Source organism: Equus przewalskii, chromosome 16 (genome assembly GCF_037783145.1).
Source record: "Equus przewalskii isolate Varuska chromosome 16, EquPr2, whole genome shotgun sequence".
In the NCBI taxonomy this organism is placed as follows: domain Eukaryota; kingdom Metazoa; phylum Chordata; class Mammalia; order Perissodactyla; family Equidae; genus Equus; species Equus przewalskii.
In genome coordinates this window covers 13,064,949-13,077,370 of record NC_091846.1, presented here as the reverse complement: position 1 = coordinate 13,077,370, position 12,422 = coordinate 13,064,949, and the positions used below count along the sequence as shown (strand labels likewise).

The 12,422-nt window shown below is 39.8% G+C and overlaps 1 long non-coding RNA gene across 1 annotated transcript; it reads left to right on the top strand.

Moving 5' to 3' along the window:
• The first annotated feature begins 738 nt into the window (after window positions 1–738).
• On the top strand, window positions 739–12,059 carry LOC139076424 (uncharacterized). The gene is made up of 3 exons (XR_011528028.1): window positions 739–874; window positions 7,431–7,575; window positions 10,459–12,059. It is a non-coding gene; the product is annotated as an uncharacterized lncRNA (long non-coding RNA).
• The last annotated feature ends 363 nt before the right edge of the window (window positions 12,060–12,422 follow it).

Here is a 12,422-nt window from a genome sequence, read left to right as displayed (position 1 = left end):
CATATATACACACGGTGGGGGATTTCCCCCAAATCAGAAGAGGGTTTAGATGCTAGATAGGTAAGACATAATAAATGTCCATTCGAAACACCATGCTAGGGGACAGGGGCTCAAATGATACCACTCAGGTGTTAAGCCATGGGTGGGCTCTCAGGCGATAAACCTGAAGGTAGAAGAAATATCTGTGTGCTGAGCTTGGGCCAGTAATCCTGAGATAGCCTTGAAGAACCTACACAAACCTTTATATGAATCGAAGAACATTGTTATTGGTATAACCGAGAACAGCGTGGTTATGCCACGGAGAACTGGTGGCCATCTAGAGAACTTGAATGAGATGCAGGGGTAATACTAGTGATCTACATAGATCAACTGCTGGGGAGTAAGCAAGAATGCAGACATCATATCACAAGCCAGTAACAATATGGGACAATGACCAGAGGCCTTCCCTGCCCCAGCACCTCGGCACCACTTAAGTCCTACCCTGGGGACCCACAAGCAACACTAAGTAAACAAGAGACCCTGGAATGACTGAGATGTTTCTGCTCTCTATTGGAATAGGACACCAAAATAAAAATTGTCTAGTTAAAAACAAGAAAGAAAAAATTGAATTTTTTTTGCCCACCAGAATTTATGAACAGAAGATCATAATTATTTTATATTAAATCATCTACTTGAGGGGATTTGAAAGACAACTGCTAAAAGGGAAAGTGAATTCATGAAATGAAAGGCAGCAACTCTGTCTACTCACTGACTAGGAGAGGAGGAGGACGTGATCTGTGTGATGTAATCGCTGGTGGAACTCTTCGGGAGGACAGAGCCAGGAAAGGAAACGTGGATTTTCGCTCTCTGACAGAGGGAGGCCAGCTCTGATGAGGTGAGAGGGTTTGACTGAGAGCCATGCAGCGTTAAAATGCAGATGATACAGGCAAAGCGCTTCATCAAATCCAGAGATGCGAATTAACCTTTACAAAATGAATGGCTTCTTTAGAGCTGAATAAAAGTCCCAGTGAAACAGAAGAGGAAAATGCTGGAACCATGCTCTAAATCTGAGTGAGATAGTGACCTTTGCATTCTAATTGCTTGCAGCTATCTTAATATGACATTTGGCATTTTTTAACCTTGAAATTGAACATGATAAAATAACAAACTTTTAGAAAAAAATGTTGAGGTTAATAAACTTCCCCCCAACAAAACTAGATTCCCTCTAGCTGAATAACATAACAAGACAGACTATATTTTGGCTATTTGACTTCTACCATGGTGTAGATTTTTAATTGGGGAGTGGTTCCAGACTATGAAACATGGCTTATTAAAAGGGCATTCATTGCCATTGCTTCACTGAAGAGACCAGGGTTTTGTGGCAGGGTAAATTTACCAGCTTCTTGTCATCATTCAAAGCTTTAAACTAGAGCCCATGAGGGACAGTGAAACGTATTAGAAGGAGCAGTAGACTCAGGATCAGAACTCCCAGGGTGCAGGGCAGAACAGACGGTTTAGTATCAGCGTGGCCTTAACCTCTTCTCCAAAATAAAATAGCACTTGTCCAAATTGTCTCACAGAATGGTCTGTGTGGATCAGTTGAACAGTGCTGTTGAAATGCTTGTAGCGTTAGCTATGCATAAAGAATTAAACTTAGAATAACTTGAATTCATGGCTTAGTAAAAAGAGCAAAGATTTGAATCCCAGCTCTGCATCTTACTAGCTGTGTGAACCCTCTGAATCTCACTTTCCTTATTATAGAAGGGGGTGATAATTGCTACATTATAGAGCTGTTGGTGAATATTAGAAATACAGAGATGAGCCTAGTTCACAAGCACATGTTTACCAAATAAATGCATAAATGTCCTAGGGTCGACCACATAATACTTTTTCTGTTGTATCTGAGGTGTTCCTTCCAATGCATAATTACGTGCTCAGGGCTTGCCTGGGGGTCAGACGAAATTCTCAGGCAAAGACTCTGCAATAGGCATGACAGTCAGACTGAAAGGGTGGCCCCGTGTGGTAGGAGGGTGATGGGTGACCCTTGCACCCTTAATGATGCTTTGCTTGTATTTTAGGGGAAAAGCTTACAGTGGAAACATACTTTCCATTTTAAAACCCTTGGTTTGGGGAGCTAGTGTGCTCTTTTCTTAATTCATCTGCTCACTCATTTAATTTTCATTCATTCATTATTCATTCAAAAAATATATTGCAAGCCTTTGTCTTTTATATGAAGAATATTCTCCTTATATCCACTGGGAGGTTGTGGGTATAAAAGAAAATTAGACTAACAGCTAGAAAAAGCCAGTTAATTTACAAAATCAGAGCTTTTTAAAAATCACCAGATGGCTGAGTATGAAGAAAAAGAAGAAAAAAAATCCTCAGATGAACTACATTCCATAAGGTGACAAACTCTTCCTATAGAAGAGATCCATGGCTGCTTTCCTTGTTGGCAGAGTGATGAGAAGAGGAGGAATCCCTCATAGAAGGTGATACAGAGGAGCCAGGGGAAACTTTAACAAACTTTCAATGACTGCACGTGGGCTGGCATAAAATTAAAATTCCAAGATTAGGTTTCCACACTTACCCAAACTGAGCAAATGGGAATATTTGCCAAAGGCTCAGGCCCGGCCAGGGCAGGAGAGAAGCCCTCTTATGCATTCTAGATCTTCACTGAGCATGCTGCAGTCGCCTTCAAAGGCAACATCAGACAGCAGGGTGGGGAGAGGTCTTGCAAGGTGCAGAAAGCTAGAGATAAAAAGAGAGTGGCCAGCAATCCAAAAAGCTGGCAGCTGAGCGGTAAAGCAGAAAATGGTTACTAGAGTTCGGTCGGGGTTCAGATCCCAAGCCTTCCTGATGGGAGAGTCCTGATCCCACCTTGAAAATGTTCGAAGGTGTGGTAAACTGCATGCAACTAAAGCTGCAGGAGAACCCAGACCCAGCTTAACTACAGAGTAAATTGACTTTGCACAACCCCTTCCCAGCACATACTAGTAGCTTATCAGGACTTTTTCCTGCTTTTTCTAGGGGTAAATGTCGTTTACAAGTCTCTTTTACTCATAAAGCCAAATATACAATAAAAAATTACAAGACGCATACAGGAGCAGGAAAGTGTAAATCGTGGTCAAAAGAGGAAATAGTCAGTAGAAGTAAACTAAGAGTGTGCCAACATGTTGCAATTATCAATAGGACTTTAAAATAACAGTAATAAAAATGTTAAAAGATATAGTGGAAAAAGTGAACGTGCTGAACTGAAGGGAATTTCAGCAGAGAGGAAGTATCAAAAAAAAGAGCTAATGAAAATGCTGGAAAAATGTATCATAAACGTAGAATTCATTTAATGGGCTTAACAACACACTGGTCAAACAAAGGTAAATTTTAGTAGCTTGAAAACTGATGAATGCAGTTATCCAACCTGAAACACACAGAGGTAAAATAGTAAGAAAACAGAACATAGCATCTGAGATACTGGGACAATAGTGAACGATCTATCATACATGTAATTTGTGTCCCAGAAGTAAATGAGAGAGAAAATGGGGGGGACACAAGTTTGAAGAGATAATAGCAAGAATTTTCCCCATTTTATATCCCATAGATTCAAGAAGTTCACTGAACCCTAAGTAAGAAAAATAAAAGAAAACCAAACTTTGGCACATCATAGTTAACATGCTGAAAACAAAGATGAAGAAACTGTCTTAAAAGCAGTCAGAAAAAGAAGATGCGCCATCTTCAAAGGAACAAAAATAAGATTTAGAGATGATTTCTTATAAACGATGGTGGCCTGAAGACGGTGGAACATCTCTAAAGTGCTAAGAGCAAAAGAAAACCCTGTCAACCTAGAATTCTATATCCAATGAGGTTATATTTAAAAATTAAGTAAAAAAGAAACATATTTTCATTCATACATATGACTAAGAAATGCATTGCCAGAAAAACTGCACTATAGATATTCCCAAAAATGTTTTTCAGGGGGAGAGAAAATGATACCAAAAGGAAGCCCAAATCTATAGGAAGAAATACAGAGCACTCAAAAAAGGGTAAATATGAGAAAAGCCATTAAAAATTGTTGAATAAAAATTATTAAAATAGTTTTAAAACTTTATACACATGCCACATATATATATACAGATACATATTTTTAAGAGATTATTAAAAGTTTAAAGCAAAATTGATAAAGCATTTTGAGTTTTATAATATATATAGAAATGAATTATAAAAAAAAAAGAACAAAAGCCAGGAGAGAGAAAATGGAATTAAACTTATAAGAGTCTACATTTTTTATGAAATGGTATAGTGTCATTTGAAGACACACTGTGAAAAGTTAAAGTTGTATATTGTAATCTCCAGAGAAAGCAGTAAGAAATAAACACAAAGAGTTATATCTAGAAGTTTCATAGAGGGGATAAAATGGGATAATAAAAAATATTTGATTGACCCCAAAGAAGGCAGAAAAGAGTGAATCAAAGAACCATGAACAGATGGAACAAATAGAAATCAAATATACTGACTGCATTAAATGTGAATGGATTAAACTGTAGTCAACATCAGTAATGATGAAAATAGCAACTAATATTTACTGAATGTTTATCCCATATGCCAGACATTCGGCTAATCCATTTAAATGCCTTATCTTGTTTACGCCTCACAATCACCCTATGGCCTGGGTGTTATTTGTATCCACATTAGGTACATGTGAAAACTTAGATTGAGTTTAGTCATTGTTCACTGTTACATATCTTCACGGGGCAGAGGCAGGATTCAAACCTAGGAAGTATGGTTTCTGAGCTTCTAGCACTTGGTTATTCTGAATATGATGTTGATAATGGATGATGGGCATGACTATGAGAAGACTATCATGGCCAAGCGTCCCTGTGGTAGTTGACATCCCATGAAAGGGAAAACACTGGGCATGATGATCCTTATTCCAGGGCAAATATTTATCTTGGAAACCCATAATAAAAATGTAAGCTGTTAAGTATATATGTATTTCAGAATGTAGTTTATAATAGTATTTATATTCATGGTAACATGACTTTAAGTTCAACCAATCCAGTGGCACTGTCCTCTAACATACAGCTCGTGTGACATTAAGGCTTCATTAACTCTACCTGCTCAGAATCTAATGCAGGCTAAGATACAGTGCCACATACCCTTGTAATAATTGGAAGAAAGAGTTTTGCTAGAGAAATTAACAAATGATTCAGAGGCCCCTTTGGTTTCCCTTTGCTGGGCCATGGACACATCACTGTGTGTGTACCATAATCACTCGCTCTGGGCCCTTCCCCTGTTCCTGGGGTTCTGGCTCCAGTTCTGTTGTAGCCTTCAAGTCGCTACTGTGGCTATGCAACCTATCCACTTGGGCTCAGCAGGACTTTGGGAGGTAGCCAGGCCATGATCTCAGAAAAGCCACCAGGCAGGCCTGGGTGTGTGCTGTGAGTGCCCTTGTGCAGGTGAGGGCTGGATGTGCTGCAAGGGAAAGTTCCAGGGTGTTGTCCAAAGGAGTGTGAGCAACAGGACCACTGCCGAAAGCAGGGAGGAAGTCAACTTCCTCTGAGGAAAAGCAGTATATTAGTCAGGGTTCTTCAGAAAAACAGAAGCAACAGAATGCGTGTGTGTATATATATATATAAATTAAGTATTATATATTACCTATAAATTATGTATATGTTATGTATACATATATATATGGATTTATCATAAGAAACTGACTCATGATTATATGGAGGCTGAGTTCTAGTCTGAAAGCCGCAGGCTCGAGACCCAAGAAGAGCCCACATTTCAGTTTGACTTCAAAGGCAGGAAAAGACCAATGTCCCAGCTCAACACTCACTCAAGAGGTATCCCCTCTTACTCAACCTTTTTATTCTCTTCAGATCTTTAATTGTTTGGATGAGGGCTACCCACGTTAGCAAGGCAGTTTGCCTCAGCCTACCAATTGGAATGTTGATCTCATTCAGAAACACACTCACAGACACACCAAAATAATGTTTCATCAAATGTCTGGGTACCTCGTAGCCCAGTCAAGTTGACACATAAAATTAACCAGAACAGAAGGAAGGCCTTTCTGGGGCTCCTGTGCCCTTGTCCTCAAGTAAGAAGGGGAAGGATGTTTAAGATCCTATCTTCTGGGCCTGCATGATTCTCTTACTGTTTTTATAGGAATTCTTTGATAAACATAAATGAAGCTATTTAACACATATAAATTCTGAAGCACACCAATAAAATGAATCACCCCCTCCCCAACAAATAACCAGTATAAACGTCATCTCATTCTAGATATGCATAAGTAAGCCCCTAATGTCATATTATGGGGGAAGAGAAGCATCACTGGCATTTCTCACATGAAGCTTCAAAAACCACAAAAATTTGGCTGTTTTGAATTAGGCATCCGGGTCAGACTGCCCCAGAAGATTAGAGAGTATTTGTTTAGACACATTAATGATAAACTGGAGCAGCTCTGTGGACACCAGCAGTTCACAGCATCAATGGTCATCTTTCTAAGCTAACTCCACGGGCAGCCATGTGACACCACATGGGCCTCCTCCCATAGCACTGCCTGGTGAATGTGCTACTCAGGTGGTTTCACTGGTCAAAGGTACCTCAGTGACCAGTTAGTAGATGTAAAGTGTTGGAACAGTGCCAGGCCACAGAGTAAACACTGTCAGTGCTTACTCTTACTATCACTATTTCACTATCGTTTTGCATAAATACCAACATTAGGCAGAGGAAAAGGCTCTGGCCAGTCTTCCTTATCCAGAATCTTCTCCTCCCTAGGGAAGAAGGACTGTCAGAAGACATGCAAATTGCCCCTATTTGAGGTAATTGTGAAGTTGGGGTGGCTGGAAAGAGAGGCGAAGCACCCCGTGAAGTTGTTTGCCAGCAGTAAGGGACAGTTTCCTGGGAAAGTCATGGCAATTAATAGCTATTTTCTCTGCCTACCCTGCGCAGTTAGTGAAAGCTTTCAAAGCAGCACAGAACACTGGCAGAGGCCAGAGACTCACAAAACGTTTACTGAACAGATGAATGAATTGAATGAATGAATTCTAAAGTATAAATAACAAATATTATAGTTTCCTAGCTTTCCTCCACACTCACCACCTCAGCTCAAACTGGAAACACAGGGAGCTTGAGACAGGACCAGGAATTTGAAATGGAGTTCCTTTAAGCACTATATTCAAGAGACAAGGGACAGGGCTGATTTTCCTGCAGCAGTGAAAATGTCCATCATGTCACATTTGTGATCCACTAACACTCTCTGGTTTCCAAAGGCCGCTGTGCTTCAATGACGCCACTCCCTTTTTAACACTGTTATTTTGAGAGTCCTCCCCGCCCCCCTCTCAGCTCACAAATATCTCTGGAAGTCACAGGGAGAGACTATTCTGGAAACTGCCTTTATCAAATGGTGATAATATAGTATGCTGCCCTATTTTTTAACCACTTTCTTATTTTAGAGCAGAATTTTTCAGATGGAATCTTGAAAACACTCATGAAATGCTGAACTGGAATTGTTCCTGACATGGGCAGACAAGCTAAGCGTTTGAGCATTTATCGGTTATCTTTTTCTGTGTAACAAACCTCCCCCAAACCCGAATGCAGGTCAGTACTCTGGGCTGGGCTCGGCTGCGTACTTCTGGTCTGGGTGGGGCTTGACTCTTCTCTCCTGGGCTCACTGATGTGTCTGATGGATCGGCTGGGGCTGGCTGGTTTACCATGGCCTCGGATGAGACAGCTGGATTGACAAGGGCCTCTCTCCATGAGGTCTCTCATTCTGGAGTAGTTTATTCCCAGGCTTTGTCACATGACAGTCACGGGGTTCCAAGAGCAGCAACAAAGCAAGCCTTAGCACACAAGCACTTCTCAAGTCTCTGTGTCGTATTTGCTACCATCTCATGGACCAGCTCAGAGTCAGTGTGGGAGGGGATTACCCAAGGGTGTAGATATGGAGAGGTACAAACAAATTGGGGGCCATTACCGGAACAATCTGTGCTTTAAAATGTGGTCTAAGACCTACAGGGATCCAGAGGCCCAGATTTGTCACTGTGAAGGCTTCTCATCAAAACCAGAAATATGACTCAGGAGCTTTCCTTCTGGCATTCAGATTCTCTTGCTTTCACCCCGACGCCTCCTCTCCGCCCCTCACTCCTGACTCTCTTCTCTGGCTTCGTCACTGCCTGCTGCCAGATATTTTTCTCTTCAGGCAGCCCTGCAAGTGCCTGGCAGGGATGATAAATGAGCCTGACTTCCTTGGTGACGTGACTGTCCAGAAACACAGCCTGGAGCCTGCACAATGCAGCAACTTCCACGCACAATGCAAATGCTGGAATGTGCTCTGGGGTTGGACAGAGGTCATTGCTGCAGGAACAAAATACCATTTGAGACCAGAATTCTAGGCTATAGACAAGTTTGCTTAATTAGAGGAATAAGCAAATAAGTACCCCAGGGTAGCTTCTGGATTATCTCAACAGACGAAAATGTGTAAGCGAAAAGGTTGCATGCAATTAAGCAAGATTCACTGTGATCTGGCTGTCTGGTTTAGTTCACTCAAATTATATATAAAGAATCAAAGAACCATAAAGGAAAGCAGAAGCACTGGTTGCCATTATAAATCTGATAAGTATCTTTGATCAAGGAAAGCTTTCTTACCAAACAGCCTCTGAGCTCCCGATTACCTGTGGATTTATTTGCAGGGAGAAATGAGCTCTCAGTAGTCCTCATTACTATCTTGCTAGATAAAAAGATCAACTAATCTATGAAAAGTGCTGGTTTCACATGGTATAGTAAAGATAAAATAAGACAATATAGACCTTGCCCTTGCAGAGCTCTCTCATGAGCAGATCACATTGGTATAACGAAAGTAGACAGGTATGATATTAAAAACAACAATAATAAAACACAATATTCAGCATCAACTAGGTACTAGACATGTAGTGGGTTCTTTACACATATTATTTAGTTCAGTACTTAAAACCAGTGATGAGGTGGTTATTGCCATCTCAAATTGCCAAGGGAAAAAACAGGTCTCTAATAAGATCTACAAATACACAAGGTCATAAAGCTGGAAATGTTTAAGTCCTGGGCTCAAATTCAGGCCTGAGTTTGACTCCAATCCTTTCACTACAACACACCATCTCTTGCAATAATAAGTGGTCAGAGAAGGCAAAGCAAATATTTCAGTAACACTCACTCAACCATTGACTGAGTGCCGGCCTTGTGCTGGGCATGGGGATGCTGGAGATGTGAATAGACAGCCAATCCTTAAGAATTTCACCATCTAGTGAGAGGGACAGACATGCAATAAGGTGTTATCAGTGCAAGCCTTTATCCGTGGTGGGTGGCTACACATAAGGAAGATGCCAGAGCAGACACAAAGACTAGCATAGACCAAAGAGTTTGTTTTCCCTTCCGACTTCCACCCCAGCTACTTCTTCCAGCCATTTCTGTCATACAGATATGGTATTTCCTTCCAGGGAAAGCCTTAGGGTCGCCAACTGTGTCACAAAAGTATGAAACTAGAGTCATAGTTCTTGCTACTATTGAAATCAACAGAAAGAGGCAAGAGAAACCACAGCCATGGCAACTACTTTTAAGAAAACTTCTAGCTCTAAATTTATTCTATTTTTAAAAGAACTTTAATAACTCATTTCATTTGATTCTTTTACTATCTCTCCGGTGTTATCACCAGTTTGCAGACAAAAAAACAAACAGAGAAAGGCTAAACTTCTCAAGGTAACTGCATTAGTTTGCTGGGGCTGCCATGATAAAATGTCAGAGACTGGGCAGCTTAAACAGCAGGAATTTATTTTCTCACAGTTTCGGAAGCTGCAAGTCCCATATCAAGGCGCCCACAGGGTTAGTTTCTCCTGAGGTTCCTCGCCGTGCTTTTCAGATGGCCACCTTCTCTCTGTGTCCTCACCAGGTCTTTCCTCTCTGCTTGTGCATGTCTGGTGTCCCTCTGTGTTCTAATCTCCTCTTCTTATAAGGACACAAAACATACTGAATTAGGGTCCACTCTAATGACCCCATTTTAACTTAATTGCCTCTTTAAAGGCCCTATCTCTAAATACAGTCACATTCTGAGGTACTAGGATTTAGGGTTCAGCATCTGAATTTCCGGGGGACACAGTTCAGCCCATAACAGTAACCCAGATGTAGAATGTTGGAACCAGGATGTAAGACATCTCTGATTCTATCTGAAGATGTTTACTCATTCAGGTAAAACTCAGTTATCTTCTCTTCTCTGAATGTGCTGACTACTTTCCTCTAATCTTGGTTTATCTTGTACTGTAGCTTAACTGAAAAGACTTAGACCATCCTTCCTTCCTATTTGTGTGTAAAAATACACCCATTTCGTGGCACAGTTGAAATGGTACTTTTTTTGTGAAGACACCTGACTCTGTAGTTGGAAATAATAATTTCCTCATAAGAATCCCCATTAGCATTTCTATTATCTTACAAGACTTTCAACTTTATCCTTTTTAGAATGAAGATGTTTCATCTCTCTTGTTCCAAACTTATAAACTCTCAACTATATTTTTCCAAGCTTTTTTTGAGTGTATGCTCTGAGGAAGACATCGTCCTTGATGTTATAGTGAACAAGACACATAAGATCCCTCTGTTCTGGAACTTTCATCCTAGTTTGGAAACAAACAATGCACAAATAAGTAACTCAGTAAACTAGACTATTTTAAATAGTGGCAACTCATAAGAAGAAAATAAAACAGAGGAAAGGAGTAAAGAATGGTTATAGGTGGGGGTGAGGAGTCCAGTTCCATTGGCCAGGGAAGAGCTCTCTGAAGAGATGTTTTAAGCTGAATCTTAAATGATAAGAAGACGTCATCCACGTGAAGCCTGTGAAGAGTGTTCCTGGTAAAGCAGCAGCAAGTAAGAACATTCTGAAGTGGGAAAAAGCTTGGTGTGTTTAAGGACAGAAATACGTGACTGCAACAGAGCAAGTGAGAAGGTCAGAGAGAAAATTTAGCAGGCATCAGACACCTTGGTCCTGGGGGGCCACAGCAAGGGTGCTGAATAGCGTTCTTCATATAATGCAAAGTACCTCTTGGATGGAGTAGATGTTTAACAAATGTCTTCAATTATTAATTCAATTAAGCCTGCCTAGGATTTCACTGTTCTTGTAATCTATGTGAATGAATCTATACGAAAACAAAGGAATAATGATCAATACCTCCTTCTGACTTGTTTCACTTACACACTTTAGATGTTTACCCATTTATCAGGATCTAGATCAAATAATTTCCCATGTCTTCTGCAGAGTCTTGTTTTTTTAATAAGTAATTTAACGTCATTACATCTTTCTTAATTAGCTGAAGATTTTAAGATAGCAATGTCTTAATGATATTAATCCTCTTAAGTTAACAATAAAATATCTCCTAAATACTTGATGGCAACTATTAGGTTCCTCTTTAGTACAAGATATAAGTGCATGATTTCATGCAAAACTTTTTCATACCTAGAATAGCTGATGTGATTATCCGTCTTAGAATTGAAATATCTTTGGTACTTGATATGACCTTCATTTCAGGCTGGGCTGAAATTCTGTTAAGGAGGGGAATGGGGATGCAAAAGGACTATTTTGAGGCAATAAATAGCATCTTTTTTAGTCTCTTAAACACAAGATAAAATACAGTGTGCAGCAGGTGTGTAGCTCTCTTCACAGTACAAATAAAGCTAGAGGAAAGTCATTTCCACATTGAAATTGAGATGATTCATCATTTTTCTCTTCCATGAAACTCATAGAAATATTTTGCCTTGAATATCTTCTCTAAGCAAAGCGACAACGTTTGTAACGACTAAGAGTCTTGGAAAAGAAGCACATTTGTTCTGAAAATTAGAAACATATCTTCATCCATTCACATTTCCTGAAAGAAGGAAATCTGTATGTTATCTCTACTTTATTGTTCTTAGCACAGAAGTCCTTTTTTTTGTATCCAGCAAATAAAACTGAGTAGAGGCAAAAATGTGAGATTTAAAGGACACTTGGTTTTAGAATTTCATTTGAATTCTTTAAAAGTACAGATATGGAAATATGTTAAATAAAATTGTACTTTATTTACATTCTTTAATCAATTGCTTCTATTTGTTATTTCCACAATTTAACAATTCTCTTTGGATGGAACAGGGTAAGAATAGGATGATCTCTTTTATTATGGGTGGTGCTGAAGCAACCAAATTAATGCATCACCATTTAAGTTGGCCAGCGTTCTTTGAGCAAGTGGAGATTGCTTCCCATAAAACATCACAAAATATACAATCAGATTAGCAAATTAAGGGCACATGTGAGCAGATGGTGCTAATTTTGGTTACTATTTCATACATCTTGCTATATTTAACAAATCTGGCCACCTTGCTTCTCTTTGTTAATACCTTTCCCATGTGCAATTCAACTTATTTGTTGGGACCACCTCATCTCAATTTGCCCACATCTA